Consider the following 7,627-nt stretch of genomic DNA (forward strand, 5'->3'; position numbering starts at 1 on the left):
TATAAAATATAAAAATAGTGCTTGCCTTGGTTTGGATTCCACCGAGTGGAGTCTGAGACAAAGACTTAATTTAAGGTAGTTTATTTAGGAATGAAAAGTCCACAAAGTGCCAGTCAATTTGTTTCCTGGTGAAGGCTCATATGTCTCTTTCTTGTCTCACATGTGACAGAAAGGGAGGAGGAGAGAAAAAGAGAGAGCATCTTTCAGGTGTCTTCTTGTATAAAGGCATAAATCTTATCATGAAGGCATCACTCTCATGAACTAATTACTTGTCAAAGGCCCTAATTCCATATACCATTTTACAGGGATTAGAGCTTCAACATATGAATTTTGGCAGATCAAAATGTTTAGTCCATAGTAAACCCCAGCCTTTCTTTGCTGCCCTACTAGTATGTACTGCCAAAAGTGACTGGGTAAAGTTGTCACATTGAGCTCAATAGAATTTTCATAGTAACTCTTGGTGGAAAATTTCCTTGCTGGAAATAAGAACTTTTAATCCAGCAAAGCTTAACATTGTGAGACTAGAAAGTATAAATTTTGCAGCTGGCTGTTGGAAATAATGAAAAGAGGGGCTAATATTATTATATTTCCAACTTTTGGTGTCCAGTCAGTTGTATTCTAGCTATTGGTCCTGCCATTGTTTTAGTGCTTAAACAGAATCCTCGAGGACAAAGTGTCATCAATAAGCTGGTACCTTAGGTGAGCCTTTTATTATTTACTAAAATTTTATTAGGACACCTTCTTCAAAGCAGTAAGGCATATGGTAGAAAGAGGAAATACTTTGGCCATGACTCCATCGCCATATCTCATCTGTTTTAAAATGAATCTCTTGGCTTAATGCAATATTATATAGAATCCGTGTCACTGTCAGATTAATCTTAATAATTTTGTAAATCCTTGGATAGTAAAGCTGACAGAGTATAGAAATGAAGAATGCTAAACCTATATTGAAATAGTCGTTTTTAGTAAGAATCACTGCTTCTTTGGGTTAAAAGAGTCCAGTGGAGTCAATTTGCCACCAAGTGGCTGTCTGATCTTCTTTAGAGATAGTTCCATATTGAACACTCAGATTCTGTCATTGCTGTTGACTGGTTGGGAACTTAGCAGCAGCAGTGGTCAAATCAGCTTTGATGAGTGAGAGCCCATACAGTGCCATCGTCCCTTGCCACCAGTACTGCTCCTTTCATAACCTCATTACACAAGCCCTGGAGTGGCTTAGGGCAGAAGCTAGCTGACATCAACTGGATGAGGTATTCTGTCTACAGTGTTCTTTATTGCCTCAAGCACAGTTGAAACTCTGCTTAGCACCAGAGTAAGATTCAAAGGTCTGTACACTTTTTGCTATTTCTTTAGATTCATTCACATGTCCCTTCTCTAGATCTCTTTTTATTCTATCTTCTAGAGTTGCTTGTTTTGGGTTCCTGATTCAGTGAGGAGGTATCAAACAGAAAAGTTTCTACAGCCAAAGTGAAGAGTTTGTTATAAAATATATTAAGAAGAGCATGCTATAGGGAGGAAGGAAAAATTATTTTTGCTAGGAAAGTCAAGATAGCTTCATGAAATAAAGAATGAGTTGACTTGGGCATTGAAGGCTAAAAAACCAAAATTATTATTATATGAGAATTAGGATACTTAAGATGAGTACTCCAAGCAAAGAGTATCTGAATGAAATCAGTGAATACCAAGTATTTCTATGTGGACCAGATTCCAGACAAGTAAATTCCTTTACAGAATAAGTGGTGTAGAAAATATTTTCATGATTTTAAAAAAAAGTTCCTTTGTGAGTTTTTTAAATTCCTATTGAAGTTACCTTGAGATCCAAAGTGGGACTATCATCTATTGAAAATAAAAGACCCAACTATGAGTTTCATGTGGCACTGATGTCGAAATCAGAGGTCTGTGTGTCACAGGCATTAGAGAGTGTTCACATTTTAAGTTGCATAATCTTAGAAGGAAAGAATAGACCATGGTTAATGTCAAGGTCTTGCCAAGGAGAACACAGAAATGACAAAAAGAAATAAGGCAAAACTGTGATTTTCTCTAATTATTCATTCTTGAAACTTGAGAATTTTCTCAAAGCAAAACAGAACTGCTCTTTTTAATTTATTTTTTCTCAAGGGCTGGGCTGAGGTTTCAACTTTAAAGTGCAGGTGAACTTTCACGTTAAAGCACAGCAGGTATCCCTGTTACCAACAACAAAATTTCTTTCATCAGTGCTCCATGTTCAAAGGGAAGAAAAGATTCAAATGCATATGTTTTCAAAGGGACTAAAGGAACTGATCATCTATAGAGCTAGTCACACTTGTGAACTCATGCCAGCTACAGTCAGTCTATAAACATGGTTGGAAAAAAAGTCATCTCTTAAAGGGCAAATACCCTGTCCTTTTTGATACCTGATACTTTGTAGGTACTCTGCTCAAAGGTGTTGTTGAGAACCAGGGTCACAAAGCCTTTGTTACCTTTATCTTTTTTCTTTCAAAATTTATTATTAATGTTATTATTATTATTTAAGGTGACTAGAAGAAGTGAAGAAGACAGAAAGAAGAGGAACAAACAGTTTTCCCTTCTAATTAGAGTTTTAGTGCTGGTATTGTCAGACTGATTTTTGGGATTTAAGCCAGTGAACAAAGTTTTCGCTCAAATACTCTGAATATACCACTTGGCACTGCCCTCTATCCAGAACCAAGCATAGGTTCAGCATAAAGCCAATTGGGTTCTGACTCAATAGGTAACAAAGTCTCCTCATTAAAAATTTTTCCATAAGGTATGTTTCTATCTAATTGGAAAAATGAGAATAGGAAACATTAAGAAGGATGACCTAGTAATACATTACCTGGATCGGTTTAAGCACTCTGTTCCACTGTTCATCTGTTCCTTCATTCTATAGCAATGTTGTCCTTTGGATTGACATGAAAGACTCCTGTGAAAATTACATTTTGGTATTTCTAGGAATAAATGATGAAAACGTTCTGACAGGATAGAATGATTGCATTAGTGTACCAATTAATCTAACCGGTAGCCATGTCATTTTTCCCCTTGGAACCTCTCTTCTTACTGGGTCGGAGGGGAACCATGGTGTAAATAGAGGCTCCAATAGGAGTTGACAAGTGTTTGAATACACATTAGCCTAATTTTAAGAAAATCTGACACACAAAATATGAGTTGATTAATCAGAGCATCTGTGTTTGCTAAATTTAATTTAAAGGAGGACATTTTGGTTGTTAGTTTTGTAAGAATTCTATATATTTTACTTTAATAAAAACAAAATTGCATTTATATTGAAGATTTCTTTGAGATAAGCATGTTTCTACTTAACAGTAGAAATCTATCCATAGATTTGCAAAAGATAAAAATATACTATATACATAACTATTAAAGTTTTCTTTTCTTTTCCTTTTTTTGAGTTGGGACCTCATTCTGTTGCCCAGGCTGGAGTACAGTGGTGTGATCACAGCTCACTGCAACCTTGACTTCCTGAACTCAGGTGATCCTTCCACCTCAGCTTCTCAAGAGACTGGGACAATAAGTGCACACCACAACATTTGACTATTATTATTATTATTATTTTTTAAGATGCTATGTTGTCTAGGCTGGTCTTAAACTCTTGGGATCAAGTAATCCTCCTGCCATGGTTTCTCAAAGTTTCATGATTGTAGGAATAAGCCATCATGTGCAGCTATTACTAGGCAGTTATCATTGGTTTTATTCTGATTTTTATTTGTGTGTCTAGCTTTCTTTTAGATTATAAGCAATCGGAGAATGGTAAAGATATTTTCATCTTGTTTAACTAAATTAGCCATTTATTTTTTTGATCCTTAGCATTTTGCCCACTGTGCTGTAACAATAATAGTAATAATAGTAGTCAATATAATCCTAATAATAGTTTCATGTTTGCTATGTGCCAGCTGCTATTCTAAGTGTGCTTTATGTGCATGATTTCATGTGATATTCACAACAAATGAATGAACTGAGGGAAAACAATGCAAAAATAAATATATTTCCCCAAATCACAAAGACAGTCTGATGCAGGCAAAGTTAAACTCTGGCATTTTGACTCCACTATCCATGTTGTTATCTACCTTAGGTATAATAGGTCCCTGCCTTTGATTCGTTTTCTTAAGGAGGAGTACTGAGTCAAGTGTTTGAGTATAGTTTATTTGGAAAGTGATACAAGAAGCACTGGTAGGAGAATTAGAGAGCAAGCAAGAAAAGGGCAGGGTCCTTAGTGACAGGATGCATTAAGAGCAGGTTACTTCTGGGGTAGGGTCCCTCTGGGAAATATCACAGGACACACCTAGAGTCATATCATCCAATTAACAAGAAAACTGATCTACCAGCTACTTCTTTATGAGGAATTCTCCCTTGGTGTTAACTCACCAGCATATTTAGTCTGCTCTCAAAAGGGACTAAGCACAATCCCATCGTCAGAGGAAGGTCTCGGCAAAGTCATGGGTGACTACCACAAACCATTGGTAGAAAAGCCAATAGTAAGTCATGGGGAGAGAAAGGATAGTGACTACTGCTTTAACAGGAACACACATTTTTGAAAAGAAAGAATGGATGGAGATGAGATATATTAATCATTTTTCTAGCCCTTTTGATGACCAGTTAAAAAATTGTGAAAGCTCCTATTGGGGCTCTCCAGTTGTTCATAGATAACCAAGCTTATTTTATGAATCCCAGCCCTGTTATCAGGAGTGAAAGTTTGTGTGTGTTTGTGTGTGTGTGTGTGTGTGTGTGTGTGTGTGTGTGTGTGTGTGACATTTCAAAGCAGTACAGCAGACAATTACTACATGAACATTTTCCCTTACCAGAGATAGTGGACCCCGCCTTCTCTTGCACCAATTAAGTAAAGGAAAAAAAGAAGGAAAAATTTAGTTTCCTGTACTGCTCCATTGCTTTACTTAATTGACTTGTTTGAGTTTGTGCCAGAACTGGAGATATCTTGTTAGTGTGGCAAAGTTAAAAAATTGACTTACATTTCAATTCCATGCAGCTTTTAACACAGAGAAATTTATAGTTGTTTTTGATGGGGGTTGGTAACAATGTGCTGGGAGGGAGAATGTGTGTTTAGGAAAAGAAACAAATTGGTAGCTTCATGCACCAAAGTCTTTAATAATATGGCAATCTAGGGCTAACGTATTAAAAATTCTGAATAAGTGTTGTCTGTATTTAAAATTGCCCATGGCTTACTGTCAAATATATTAAAATGGATTTGGAAAGCATGTAAGACGTCTAATCATGGATAAAATAAATTCTTTTACAGCACTCTAAATTTGTGGTAATTATGTGCCATTTAGTTAATCTCCCTGTATTATTTACCAAGCATATTTTGTAGTCAAATACTTGAAGAGTTGAAAGAGTAATAATGTTCAACAGCTTCTATGAACAAAAAATGGGAGAGAAAGAGGGGTTAGAGGAAAAAGGCATCTGAAAATAGAAATTTGTTTGCATGTTAGTTTTTTTATGGATTTAATCAGTGAGATAGTTAACCAAGTCACCTATGTTCTATTATACACCCAGGCTTAAGTGCATGTGGATACATATTTTGAAAAATAGAATCTTACAAATACAATGTCTCACCAAACAAACAAACAAAAAAGCTAATTTAATGAGACTAAGGATTAAGAACCCAATGGTAGCAGCCATGTTATAGACACTGGCAAGTAGCTGAGGCATGTGAGAACAGTGCAGCGGCCTAGATATTCTGGAGCCCCAGAATAACTGGTCACAATAAAAAGCTTGTCTGAAACTGCTCAGAATCGGAAGGGATTTATTCTGCCAAATAGAAATTGACAGAGATCAAGACTGATGTTGTATTGTGCATTTGGCCACCTAAATATTTTCAGATCCTTCTTGCTCAGACATGGTAGCTGAAAGTATACTGATTTTTATAAGCTATTCTGCTGATGAACACCAAAGCTAGAACCCTCAGAATGGACCTGTAGCTTCACAGTGACCTCTCTCCAAAGGGCAGAGTGATCCCAAAACAATGCCATTTAAAAATTATCTTTTTATTGTGATAAGAGCACTTAACATGAGATCTACTTTTATAACAGATTTTTAAGTATCCAATATGAAGAATAGGCAAAATGTTGCCACCAGACCTCTAAAATTTACTTCTCTTGTGTTTTTGAGACTTTATACCTGTTAATTTGATACCTCATATAGGTTTGTCCTTCTGTGACTGGCTCATTTCACTCAGCATGGTGTCCTCTGGATTCATTCATGTTATCACATACTGCAGGATTTTCTTCTTTGTTAGGATAACTATTTTTTTTAAGTTGGAGTCTCACTGTGTCACCCATGCTCATGGCCACTGCAGCCTTGACCTGCTGGTTTCAGGTGATCCCTCTACCTCAGCCTCCCAAGTAGTTGGAAATACAGGCATGTGCTATCACGCCTGGCTAATTTTTCTCAATTTATTGTAGAGATGAGGTCTCGCCAAGTTGCCCAGGCTGGTCTCAAACCTGGGGTCTCAGGCAATCCCCTCACTTCAGTCTCCCAAATTGCTGGGATTATCGGCATGAGTCACCGCACCCAGCCAACTATTATTATTTTTTTAAAAAACAACAGATGATGGCAAGTATCAACAAACTTTTTTAGAGTTTTTTTATACTGTTGGTAGGAAAGCAAAATTGTGCGGCCATTATTGAAAACAGTATGAAGGTTCCTCAAAAAATTAAATTAGAAAAACCATGTGGTCCAGCAATCCCACTGCTGGACATGTATCCAAATGAAATTGAAATTAAGGTCTTGAAGTGATATTAGTACTTCTGTGTTTTGTTGGTTTTTTTCCACAAGTGGGTAATTCTTAAGGCGTAACAAGGTGTGAAGGAGGTACATCTCACACATGTATGTGAAAATTCAATCATCATTCTTATGAACTACGAAAGAATCAGCACTACAGTGTTCACTTTAGCACTATTTATAATAGCCAAGATGTGGAAACAATCTAAATGTCTATCAAAAGATAAACAGATAAAGAAAATTTGGTGTATACATACAGAGACTCTGCCATGTTTCACTTACTGTTAGAACATAAAAGAAGATTCAACTTGGAAGAGGGAATTCCTGGGCTGTTGGCATTCAAAAATCCACTTTTGTGTGTGATATGAAGTTGGAATATAAACTATAGACAAACACAACTCTAGTCACATATGTTCAGCAGGAAATTTTTATTTTAAAATGAATACATAGCAATCATACAATATATGGGAGATTATTTTAAAGTAGACATTCACTGGATATAGTTCTCTTGCACTTTGCAGTTAACAAATCAAATGACAAATCTAAATATAGGAAAAGAAGGAAAATTATTTCCTCATATTTTAATCTAATAAGTCAAAGAGATTAATGTGCATTAGAGTATTTGTCATTCCCAGTGGGACTTTTCTTCATGCCCAATACCAACTTTATTTGCCTACATATGATCACTACATTCCATTCATTGCCTTGGAAAAATCCCTAGAGAAGTTGCATAGATGTCGTTACATTTCCATCTCTTTTTTTTTTTTTTTGAGTTGGAGTCTCACTCGGTCGCCCAGTTGGAGTCTCACTCGGTCGCCAGTGGCCGCTCCTGGCCACCGCAGCCTTGACCTGCTGGACTCCGGCAATCCTTCCGCCT

This window comes from Carlito syrichta, unplaced genomic scaffold, assembly GCF_000164805.1.
Source record: "Carlito syrichta isolate Samal-C Ts95f unplaced genomic scaffold, Tarsius_syrichta-2.0.1 Scaffold313136, whole genome shotgun sequence".
Lineage (NCBI taxonomy): Eukaryota > Metazoa > Chordata > Mammalia > Primates > Tarsiidae > Carlito > Carlito syrichta.